The 12586-nt window shown below is 36.9% G+C and overlaps 1 pseudogene; it reads right to left on the bottom strand.

Annotated features, from left to right (window-relative positions):
* Positions 1-10356: 10356 nt before the first annotated feature.
* Positions 10357-11607, bottom strand: LOC111165799 (SH3 domain-binding protein 5 pseudogene; annotated as a pseudogene).
* Positions 11608-12586: the final 979 nt, after the last annotated feature.

Raw genomic sequence — 12586 nt, 5'->3', positions numbered from 1 at the left:
TCATTAATTACTTGAAAATATTTTCTGGTTCTGCTTAGATAATAGAATCAAAGTATTTGAATGAGATATGTTCATGCATATTACTCTAATTTTCCTCACTATTTATCACCAAGGTAGGAGGATATCAATTATGTTTGCAGGTTTATCGTCTTTTTCAGCACCATTTACATTATGTGGGCTTCCTTAAAATTCATATCATGGAACAAATTTCATTTTCTGCTCAAGAGCGCTGTTTAATTTACATTCAATGTGTTCTGTTGTTTGGGATTTAGGCTCTTTCAGAAAATAGTTTCAACAGAACACTTCCTGAGGCAGGAATTCTAAGTTGCAGAATATCATTGAAAAAATTTAGACAAGTACCTGTTCATTAATTATGCCCAGTATGTAAATTAGCTTTTGAGTAGAAGTTACAGAAAGGCAAATTTTGGTTCAAAACAAAGAGAATAGTTTAATAATTTTAACTGCTTAAAAATGGAGAATACTACCTCAAAGTTAGTGAGTTCTCAATCACTATCAGTGTTAAATGTCCAGGACACAATTGTTTTAGAGGGAGATCATGCTTGGAGTAAGAGGTTCACCTAAACTTATGTCTGTATAAGGATGGACTAGGCTCTACTGCATTAACAGACAACCCGAAAATAGGCTTAGGACAACAAAAGTTTCTCACATGCTTAAAGTCCAAGGAAGGTCAGTGGGGGTGTGCAGTTGGCCCTGCCCATCATTGTTACTTAAGGACTCTGGTTGTTGGAGGCGTCATCTTGGCATGAGCTTCCATTATCATCAGAGCACCAGAATGGGAAAATGGTGAATCACACAATATGTCTTAAAGCTTCCCCTATAAGTGACACTCCATTTTGTTGGCCAAATAAAAACACATTGCCTAACTTCAACAGAAGCTGAGAGTGCCATCCTACCATGATGCTACAGAGAAAACTAGATTTGTGAACAGCACTAGGAGCAAACATAGTGTCCAAATATCTTCATTTTTGGAACAGTTTTGCTTCCAGATATCAGAAAGCCAATACAAGAATATAGACAGAGACTTGACTTCTCTGCATTTGGTGTCTCTATGAAAGGGTTTCATGGAAGGAAACATGTGAGTATAACCAAAAAATTAATGAATGTTTTCTGTATACTAAATGCCATATTTGGAGGAATATTGTCTCTTTTAAGAATGAATGGAGAGAAAAGAACCATATATAGAAACTTTGAAAAATCAATACTACAGGGCAAGTTAAAGAGAAGACTCAAATATAAACTACTAGCAAATCCAGTTATGATATTTCAAAGAATACTTTATCTCTTCTTATGTAGTAGAAGAAATCATGGTCTATATAATAAGAGTAGAACATAAAACACTAAAATATACTGACATGAAAAACAACAGAGGGGTTAGAGTAATTAATGGACAGGAATGGAGCCCTGGCCACCTTGAAGAGAATCATTCAACTTATTTCTCTAATCTGTCTACTTATTTTCATACTATCACCATTCAAGTCCAAGTCACCATAGTCCCTCATTTGAACTATTTCAGTAGTCTCCTGATTGGTTGCCCTGCCATCTCTTTTACTACCCCAACTAATCTTATTTCCAAAATGCAAACATACTGATATATTTTAAATATAAATATTATTTTTTCACTCCTTTCTTAACACACTTCAAGGCTTCAAACTGCATGAGAAAACACAGACAAACACACAATCTTTACCATAGCCTACAAGGGACTAAATGATCTTGCCTTTATCTACATTTCCAAACCCATCCCATGCCAATGGGAGGTATACTCATTCCACCAAGTCGAACGATGCGGTTTTAGAGGAGAATAATATGTATTCTCTGGAGGAGATATCTTGAAGATGAAGGTGCTCATACCTGATTAATGTCTGAAAAATCCAAAGCAGAAAGACTAGATGTGACTTGTAGGGTAGAAGGACAAAAATACACGGCTATTTGGAAATAGCTCACACCTTTGGGGATTGGCTTCTATAACTAGGTGTGTGCTTCTCATGTTTCCCATAAGGTAACTGTGGATCCCACAGAAGGAGCTCAGCTTGGTCATCCTGTAAAATACCTGTAGGGGCAAAGTGACTCAAAAATGTAAAGGTACTATGTGTTTTTCCTCTCTCTGGCTGCTTTTACAATTAAGAAAAAAATCTCTAGGTTTCAGCAGGTTTTCTATGCTGAACCTACGTGTAGTTTTCTTTGTATTTATCCTGCTTGAGGTAGCATATCCTGAATCTGTAAGTTGGTATTACCTCTCAATTTTGGAAGTTCTTAGGCATTGTCTCTACAAGTGTGGCTTCTGCCTCATTTTCTGATTGTTCTCCTTGTGATGCCAGTTACATGTATGTCAGAATTCTTCCCCATGTCTCGTATGTTTCTTGTGCTCTTTTCTGTTATTTGCCTCTCAGTGTTTCAGTATAGTTTCTCCTCAATCCTCACACATATTTTGTCTCTTCTCTCTTCATCTCTAATATGCTATTAAACCCATCCATTGATTCTTATTTTTAATCATTTTCTCACTCTAGAATTTCTATTTGATTATTTTTTTCAGTTTCTAGTTCTCTGCTGAATTCTTCACCTTGCCACTAAATTTCTTACACTGTTAAAGAAGAACTACAATATCCAGATTTTGCATGTTTGTTTATATAGTTGATTTTTCTTAGTTTTTAGTCAATTTTGTTAGATTTTGCATACTTTATTGTTTTAAATTGAGTGCTGTTTATTGTGTATGACAAAATAGTTGAGATTATTTGAAGCTTTGGAAATTGTTATGTTCTAGGGACAGTTTAATTTTGCTTCTGGCATGCAGTTAAGTTAAGGGCAGATTATTTTATACCAATCAGGAATTTATCTGATTTAAAGTTGGCTTTAGGTTTTGTGAGGGCTGGTCTATTTCAAGTTCACCCTTACTCTTAGTATATAACCCTTCAGAATCCCAACTTAAAGCCTTAGATGTTTACTGGAGTTCCTCCTCCTTCTTAGGTTTCAAATTCCAATTTCTTTTCCTCCAGATCTGACATATTGCGAATAGTTCTCTTACATTTTCAGTCTCTCATTCACTGCATGTGAATGGACAAATGCTTTGAGAGGAAAAGTGATGCCAAATCAGTCTCACCCTCTTGGTTTCCCTTCTGTTAGAGATCTTGTCTTCACAAGTGCATATCATCTTGGTAGGTTTCATTGCATTCAAACAAATGTTATTTCACATGTTATCCAGATTTTCTAGTTTTCTCAGGAGTATTATTGGTCTAAAATCAAGTAGCCCACCATTGCTTGAAGTGGTGCAATTGCTATAAAACTTCTATATCTAATATTCCGGTTGATTCAATAATTAAAACTTACCTTTGCCATAGACTGAATATTTGTATCTCCCCCCATATCCAGATTTCACACATTTGTTTATATAGTCAAGTTTTCTTAGTTTTTAGTCAATTTTGTTACTTTTTGCATGCTTTATTTATTTTTAGCATCTTTATTGGAGTATAATTGCTTTACAATGGTGTGTTACTTTCTGCTTTATAACAAACTGAATCAGCTATACATATACATATGTTCCCATATCTCTTCCCTCTTGCACCTCCCTCCCTCCCTCCCACCCTCCCTATCCTACCCCTCTAGGTGGTCACAAACCACCAAGCTGATCTCCCTGTGCTATGTGGCTGCTTCCCACTAGCTATCTATTTTACGTTTGGTAGTGTATATATGTCCATGCCACTGTCTCACTTTGTCACAGCTTACCCTTCCCCCCCCCATATCCTCAAGTCCATTCTCTAGTAGGTCTGTGTCTTTATTCCTGTCTTACCCCTAGGTTCTTCATGACCTTTTTTTCTTCCTTAGATTCCATATATATGTGTTAGCATACGGTATTTATTTTTCTCTTTCTGACTTACTTCACTCTGTATGACAGACTCTAGGTCCATCCACCTCCCTACAAATAACTCAGTTTCTTTTCTTTTTATGGCTTAGTAATATTCCATTGTATTTTTTTAAATTGAATGCTGAAATCCTAACCTCCAACATGATCGTATTATGAGATGGGGCCTTTGGGAGGTAATTAGGTCATGAAGAAGGAGTCTTCAATAATGGGATTAGTACCCTTTAAAAACAGACCTCAGAGAGCTCCCTTGCCCTTTCTGCCCTGTGAAAACAAAACAAAAAGATGGCCATCCTTGAACCAAGAAGTGGGTCCTTACCTGACACCAGATCTGCTGATGACGTGATCTTGGACTTCCCAGCCTGTAGGACTGTGAGAAAGAAATTTCTGTTGTTTGTAAGCCACACAGTCTATAGTACTCTGTTATAGCAGCCTGAATGAACTGAGACATTCTTGGTACTAATTATAAATATTTGCATAACACATTTAAGAAAAAACAATTTATTTTAATATTTAAAGTTATGCAATCACTTTGGCATATAAAGCTCCACTCAAAATTAATTGCCATAATTATCTATTGTAGATTAATGCAACCCCAGATATCCTCAGAAATCTGTGCTGTAGACAGAAACATTAATTTGCTTTTAACTACTAAACTGTGAATAACAGATCTTATTCATAAATTATGGCCACTAAAAGTAATACTGTTTTTTTCTGCCACTCTGAAAATCATTTCAAATTGCTTTGGTAGTTTGTGCTTCCTTAAATTAAGGTATCTTCCTTGGCTATCACTATTTAAATACCTAGGGGTTATTTATTTACTGGTTGATTTATTGATACATTTAATCATTCAAATGTTTATTGACCATCAACTTTGCATTATGTGCATTGCTAGGATGCTGTGTATACAGTCGAGAGTGAAACAGGCAAAGAACTAAAATGCAATAAAGTTAAAGCCATAATTGAGAAATGTGCATATTGTAAAAGGAGCAAAGAAAAAGAGACTAACTCTGCCTGGGCAAGTCAACAAAAGATTCACAGAGTATTGCTAGCCTTTGAACTGAGCCTTGAAAAATCATTCGGAGTTTTCAAGTCTGATGAGTCCTATGGGCTCACATAAAGTGGTTACTAAGTCATTCCATGAGAGATCTTGAAATGATTATTAGCAGCTTAGCATGTGAAAAGGGCCCAAAGCTGGAGAAAGACTAACACTGAAGAATTCCACTCAATTCTGCATGACTAGAACTTGAGGGTTGGATAGTGATGGTGGCAGTTAGCAGGAAAATGGTGAGAAATAAGATGGGAGAGAAAAACTTGAGTATGATGGGTGTTAAAGGCCATGGTAGCAAGTTTGGCCTTCATTTTGTAGGAAGCGGATAGCCATTTAAATGTTTTAAACTGAATTCTGGTTGCATCATAGAGAATGGTTTGGAAAGGGACAAGACTTGGAGGCATGGAAGCCAGGAAGCCAGGAGACTATTGCAGTGATCTAGGTGAGAGCCAGGGAGGAGGAATGGAGAGGGGAGATAATGAGCTCACTGCTATCTGTGTTACATATTACCTCTGCTTCTATCCATACTCCTTCTTCTTTTCTCATTCATAACTATAATCCATGAGGCTACTCCCTTTCCAATAATTTATTTTATTATTTTTAATATTTAACTGGCAATCATATTTCTATTTCACTCTCTCAAAGTAATTCCTATCACAATACTTCTTTTCAAATACCCAACTTCACTGAAATAAGATTCTTGTTTATATTTTGCTAAATTTTAAATATTTTAACTATCTAACTTTAAATAATGTTCAGTCACATTGAACAACACAGATTTTATAAAGAATTTTATGAAGTGGATGCCTCACAAATATATTCCAACTATGGTAAGACTTAATTTTATCAATATATTTTTAGTCCTGCAATATGAATACAATTAGTTTTTCTCTCTCTCAGTCACACATATATTTCACATAGAGAATATTCCAAAGTCATCTTACAATATGAACCATAGAAATAAATTAATTTGATGGAAGAATCAGATTGTACTCAAAAAAGAAACAATAAATGACCCAAAGAAGGGGGAAAAATGCTTTCATTTTTTAATAATGTCATTTATCAACTCATTAATTATATTAATAACTTAAATTTGTAAGAGACTTTACAATTTTAAATGGTTTCACATTCATTTTCTAATTTTAATTAAAAGAAGAACAGTTGTAAAAATGTAGTTAATAATGTGACATTATGGGTCTTAATGTGGAGTTAATATCCATTATTTTCAGGATTCTTTAATTTTTTAAATTATTATGTGACACTTGCTGAGTACCTACTATGTGTTCGTGTTTATTTTAAATGCACTGGTAAACAGTAATGGATTTATACAAAGTCCCCTCCTTAATTATCTTATAATTCTATTTTCCCACTGGGGAAGTACAAATTGTTGAATAAACATATCATTTAGTGTTAGCAAGGACAATAGTGTGAATATCTAGAGACACACTTTTTATTAAGTTTGGGATTTTGAGTCTAGAAAAGGTCTAGATTTATATTATAGCTTTTCATTTCTAAGCAATGCCTTGAAAAAATAATCCTCCACAATTTTAAGGGGACTGCTTTAATTTTAGTGTATAATATTGTCAAGAGAGAGTTTTACTATATTACATTATATACGACAATGTATTTTATTTCTAAACTAATAACACTAAACATTATGCTTAGTGGGAATATTAGCTTTCATATTGCAGGCAGAACTTGTTCTGTTCAGGAACTGATTAACCAGGTATGGTTTTCTTATGAACTTTTATTGCCTTAATTCTAGCCATATTCCTAATTCTTATTATTTCTACTACCAGATGGATGAAAAAGAGAAAAGTTTTAAGAAGTCGGTTGTATTGCATGCCTTTCCAATTTTTTCTTATATTTTTACTCTAAACAATGCATATTCCAGCGAGGAGTGAAAGGGTTTGTGAGCATATGGGTCCTCATCTGCTGCCACCTGTGAAAATCTGCATTAATCTTTAAATTCTTTCCCTGTTTCCCGAAAAACATTGACAAAGTTAATCATACACAAAGTTAATTAGAATTTAGTTCTACTAAAATATCTCATCATCTTCAGCAATTCTCTGTACCGCCGGAAGATGCAGTTTAGACAGAATGACTGCACTGATGCTTATCGAAGTAATTGAAAAATGGGAGGGGGTTATTTTAAATTTAATCATTTTTAAGTTCCAACTGTGGAGTATGCTATGAATTGAATTGTGTAACACAACAAGATATGCTGAAGCTGTAACCTCCAGTACCTATGAATGTGACCTTATTTGGAAATAGGGTCTTTGCAGATATAATCAAGTAAATATTCAATCATTAGGGTGGGCCCTATCAATATGACTGGTGTCTTTATAAGAAGAAGAGGGGAGACACAGACATAGACATACAGGGAGAATGCTATATGAAGATAGAGACAGTAATGGGAGTGATAGAGCTGAAAGACAAGGGTTTTCAGGACCCGTGGATTGCTGGCCACGAGCAGAAGGCAAGGAAGGATTCTACCCAGAGTACCAGAGGGAGCATGGCCCTGTTGACAGCTTAATTTCAGGCTTACAGCTTCCAGAAGGGTAAGAGGGTAAATTTCTGTTGCTTTAAGCCATCTGGTTTGTGTACTTTGTTAAAATAGCCACACAAAACTAATATAGAGCGTAAGCACATTATTTTCTTCAAGAGAATAAAGAGCATACAGGCATGTAACTCCAAGTTTACAGGGTTGGATGGGGCCAAGAGGTAGGTGCTTAATAGTGGTCAGTAACTCTGTGCTTCTAAGACATAGTCTGGTTCAAGTAAAGGAATGATTGTTGTTTTCTAATTAGCTGCAAGGAGGTGGATGCTCCTTTTTTTCCTGACTCACTTTTTTTTTAAGTAAAGCTTTCACTTTAAGATAATTGTAGATTCACATCAATCAAAACTTTTGGGTACTACTGTATTTCCCTGGATTTCATAAAGGAAGAGATCAAAGAGTTAAGCAAAAAGATACATCTGATCTCATTATGTGAGACTCTTAAATTTAAAATAATGATTAAAGAGGAGTGAATGTTATCACAAATGGAGTTATGACTGATTATGAATAATAATATGAAGGAAGAAAAAAGCACCCAAAGCAGTCACTGAAACTGTAAATGAAGCTTTCTCTTGAACCTAGATTTGTAAAGTGCCATGATTGTATCGAAGAAGACTTTGAGAAGAGCTTTTAGGCAGGTGATGGCCAAAATGAACTGAATTTGGGGAAAAGGATATAATATTGATGGGTGACAAGAAGATCTTATTGTTAAAGCTCTCTTCTGCTCTTTCAACACTAATCATCATTGAAGAGGATTTTAAAATGTCACTAAAAGTAATTGAAAGAAATGTGTGTATAAGGTGAGAAAGGATTTACCTGCTCTGAACAAATCTGTCAGTGAAATCACCAAACTTCACTTTTTATCAGGAATCATGGGGAAATATATAGATGTTGCCAACTTTTAGAGTATAATTGATTAAAGCAGTGATATTTAGCCTAGAACATAAAAAGAAGGCATAACAGTTTTTTAAAACTTTGGAATTTGGGATGACATCAGAAAATGGCAGAGTAGGAAGCTCCAGGCTCTTGTTCTCCCACAGAAATAATTATTTAAAAAAAAAAACTAAGTACTGGCTAAAATAACTTCATAGGAGTCCTAAAAAATAAATGATCAGATATATGATATATGATTTCATATGATATCAGATAAATGATTTACAAATGTTGTCTTTTCACTATTATAATGTCATTTGATGCACAAAAGCTTTTAATTTTAATGAAGTCTAGTTTATTTCTTTTACTGATTGCATGTGCTTTAAGTGTCTTTGTCACCTATAGCAACAATAAATTTTAAAGTGCAATTTCTAGTCACATTATCACCAATCTTCATGCTAGAGGCTTATTTACCTAAGTTCCTATTACTTAATACATCATACCCAGCCTTCAACAAAAAATTACAAAGCATATTGAGAGGCAAGTAAAAAACATGGTCTGAAGAGGCAAAGCAACATCAGAAGTAGATTGAGATATGGCAGAGACACTGAAATTATCATACTGAGAATTTTAAATACTTATGATTAAAATGTTAATGGCTGTAATGGAAAAAATAGAAAGCATGCAAGAACAGATGGATAATGTAAGCAGAGACATATAAAATCTAAGAGAGAATCCATAGGAAATGCCATAAATCAAAAACACTGTAACAGAAATGAATAATGCCTTTGTTGAACTCATCAGGAGACTGGAAATAGCTGAGGAAATAATCAGTGTGCTTTAAGATATGTCAATAGAAATTTCCTAAACTGAAATACAAATAAAAAAGTAATTGAGAAACAGAACATCCAAGACATATGGAACAACTTTAAAAGATATGACATATGCATAATTAGAATGCCAAAATGAGAAGAGAGAATATAGCAGAGGAAGTATCTAAAATTAATGATAGACACCAAACTGAAGACCAAGAAGTCTCAGAGAACACCAGGAAGAATAAATACCAAAAGTACCAGACATAGATATATCTTATTCAAAACTCAGAAAAGCAAATACAAAGAGAACAACTTGAAAGAGGTTGGCTGGGGTGAGGGTGAGGAGACATGATATTTCTATAGAGACAAGAATTACAGAAGCCTTCTCATTAGAGACCAAGAAAGCAAGAAGAGAGAGTACAATAAAATATTTAAAGTGTTGAAAGAAATAAACTACTAAACAAGAATTCAGTATCCTAGTTCTGTGGAAGATGTCAATGGTAATTTGATAGGCATTGCACTGAATCTGTAGATTGCCTTGGGTAGTATACTCATTTTAACAATATTGATTCTTCCAATCCAAGAACGAGTTATGTCTTGCTATCTGTTTGTGTCATCTTCTATTTCTTTCATCAGTGTCTCATAGCTCTCAATGTCACTGAAACTTCATTAGTGCAGTTTAGAGGAAATGCTTAAGATTTGGCATACAGTAAGTCCCCTACATATGATCCTTCAAGTTGCGAACTTTCAAAGATGAGAATGTGCGTTCGCATGTCCAGTCACCTAAGTTAGTTCACGTGTCTGGCGTACATTGTCATGTGCATGCATCCTCTACAAGTGGTTGCAGTTTTGTGTACTTTACAGTACTGTATAGAGTACAGTAGTACAATATCTTTATTTCAAGCCCAGGATGTCTGGAAGCAAGCGTAAAAGCAGCGGTGATATAGCTGGTACTGTACTGTACTTTTCAAGATACTGTAGTGTAAAGATTAAAAATGTTCTCTTTATTTTTTGTGTTTGTTTTTTATGTATTATTTGTGTGAAAAGTCTAAATCTATTACAGTACAGTACTACATAGCCAATTGTGTTAGTTGGGTACCTAGGCTAACTTTATCGGACTTATGAACAAATTGGATTTACAAACTGTGCTCTTGGAAGGGAACTGGTTGGTATGTAGGGGACTTACATACATATTAAGTGATAAGAGGCACAATGTTTTCCATACAGTTTCATGTATAAATATTGATATGCACTTGGGCCAGAGCTGTGATGGATCAGCCGATATGCACCATTTTAATGTCAGGGATGATACTGTCTCTGCCCTTTGAGCACTGGAGGGACAGTTGCCCCATGCATTTCATCCTCCAAGGCACTGCCCTCGCGGGGAGGGGCTGCTTTGGATCTTGCCATGGCACTGCTCGCTGATGTCCTGGTTGTTGGCTTTGTCACTCATTTTATTCCCTGCCCCTTTTGCCCTGTCATCTCACTCTACCTCACACTTGGGGAAATAGGTCCTGCTGCATTCGCCCAGCACCGGGAACATCATCACGAACTCTGACAGACACGGGGCCGGGCAGGTCCAGGCTGCCGGACCTCACAGCCGTGGGGATCTGGTCAGTGGTCGGGTATCTCAGACTGGGTCCTGAGCTGAAGCTGGACACAGACTGGGTTTCCGAGTCATTTTCAGACACAGAGGTGCTACTTTTGTCATCTTGAGAAGCCTCGGAGGCCACAGAAATGGCATCCAGCTCGGGCTTGCGCCCCGACAGGTTCTCTGTGGTCGCGCTGCCACCTTTGGCCCTGACGCCGCGGCTGCGAGGCCCTAGTCGTACTGGTGTGCTGCTGCTCGTGCATCGTGTCCGAGATCGTCTCCAGGTTCCTCAGGGCCATCTTGTATTCGCCCTTCACCATGACAGCTTGGCCTACAGGTCGTCCACTATCTTCCCGAGTTTGTCCTCCAGCTGCCACATGCGGTCCATGGCCGTGTTGTACCTGGTCGCAGGCTCCTTGTGCAGTCTTGGTCAGCTCCGCCTCCATGACCCTCTGCGTGGCTGATTCAGCATCTCCTGCGAGGCCGAGTCGAACTGCCGTTTGCCATCCTCCAGCAGGCACTGCTCGGCCACGGGGATAGTCTCCGTGGCGGCTCAGGAGGTCCTGCGTGGTTCTCAGAGCTTCCAGCTGAGCCAGCCTCGCCGCCCTCCGCACCCCCCAGTAGGGCTTCGGATCTTCCACGGCTTTGCGAGTTTTCTTCACCAGCTTGTCCGGTTTCACCGTCGCTTCTACCAGAACAGAGCAGAACTTGTGACAGATGTCCTCAAGTTCAGTTTCGCGTCTGTTGATATCATCTGTGGATTGATTGAATGTCATTAGTTCTCCCTGGACCCGGGGGTCCACCTTCCTCCTCCTCCTGCCCCAGCTCCATCCCTTCCTTCTCTTCTTCAGAGTACGAGTCCCCCTTTGGAGGGACCACGGGGAGTGGTGGCCGCGGGCTCCGCCCCACCCGGCGCTATCAGGAGGCACTGCTGGCTTGTGTAGTTTTAAAGGACAGCAAGAACCACAGGGCCAAAAAAAAGTAAGCAAAACAAGAGAGTCAGGAAAGGAAGATGGACAGACATATAAGAACGAGATTACATAGAACTTCACAAGCCATAAAATATTTGGATTATATTCTAAATCTGAAGGGAAACCATGAATCAAGATATCTTAATTTATATTTTTTTTCTTTTGCTAATACATTACTGAGGGTAAATTTATGTAGAGTGAAATACACAAATCTTAAGCGTACAGATCAATTAATATTTACAAATATATATGCCTTACTCTCAGACCAAATAAAGAACATTTCCATTACACCCAAAAAGGTCCCTCACAAATATTTCCAGTCAGTACCTTTGCCCTGCTACCCTCTACCGCCATGCAGACAAATAACTATTCTAATCTCTATCCCCAAAGATTGATTTTTAATGTCAACATGATACATTGACAAGCTGTAAGATATACATGATGTTTATGTCCCTACACATGCTGAATGAACTAATAAGATGCAGATGGGGTGTGAGACAAAATTATCAATATCAGGGAGAAAGCACTGCCCAAGAGATATATGAAATTCTTCCATAGCCTGATTAGAAGATGGCAAGAGTCTTGAAGTATATGAATACCTTCTTTATCTAATTTGCTCATATTAGTAATTTCTTTTCTTTACCTCACTACATTACAATCTGACTTCTTGTTTCCTGATAAATTAGTTTCAAATTTATAACAGATTGGAAATTGGACTTATTTGATATTTGGAGTTTTTCAGAAGAAAGCCACTTTATTTTATTCTGTGTAGAAATCAATGTTAGAAATAGCAATATTAGAAATATCATTCTATTAAATCAGATAGGATTTTGTAAATGGCAAGGCCCATC

The sequence above is a fragment of the Delphinapterus leucas genome, chromosome X, assembly GCF_059928025.1.
Source record: "Delphinapterus leucas isolate spDelLeu-1000000601 "Yukka" chromosome X, BTC_Dleu_Yukka2, whole genome shotgun sequence".
NCBI lineage: Eukaryota > Metazoa > Chordata > Mammalia > Artiodactyla > Monodontidae > Delphinapterus > Delphinapterus leucas.
This window is presented reverse-complemented; position numbering and strand designations above follow the sequence as displayed.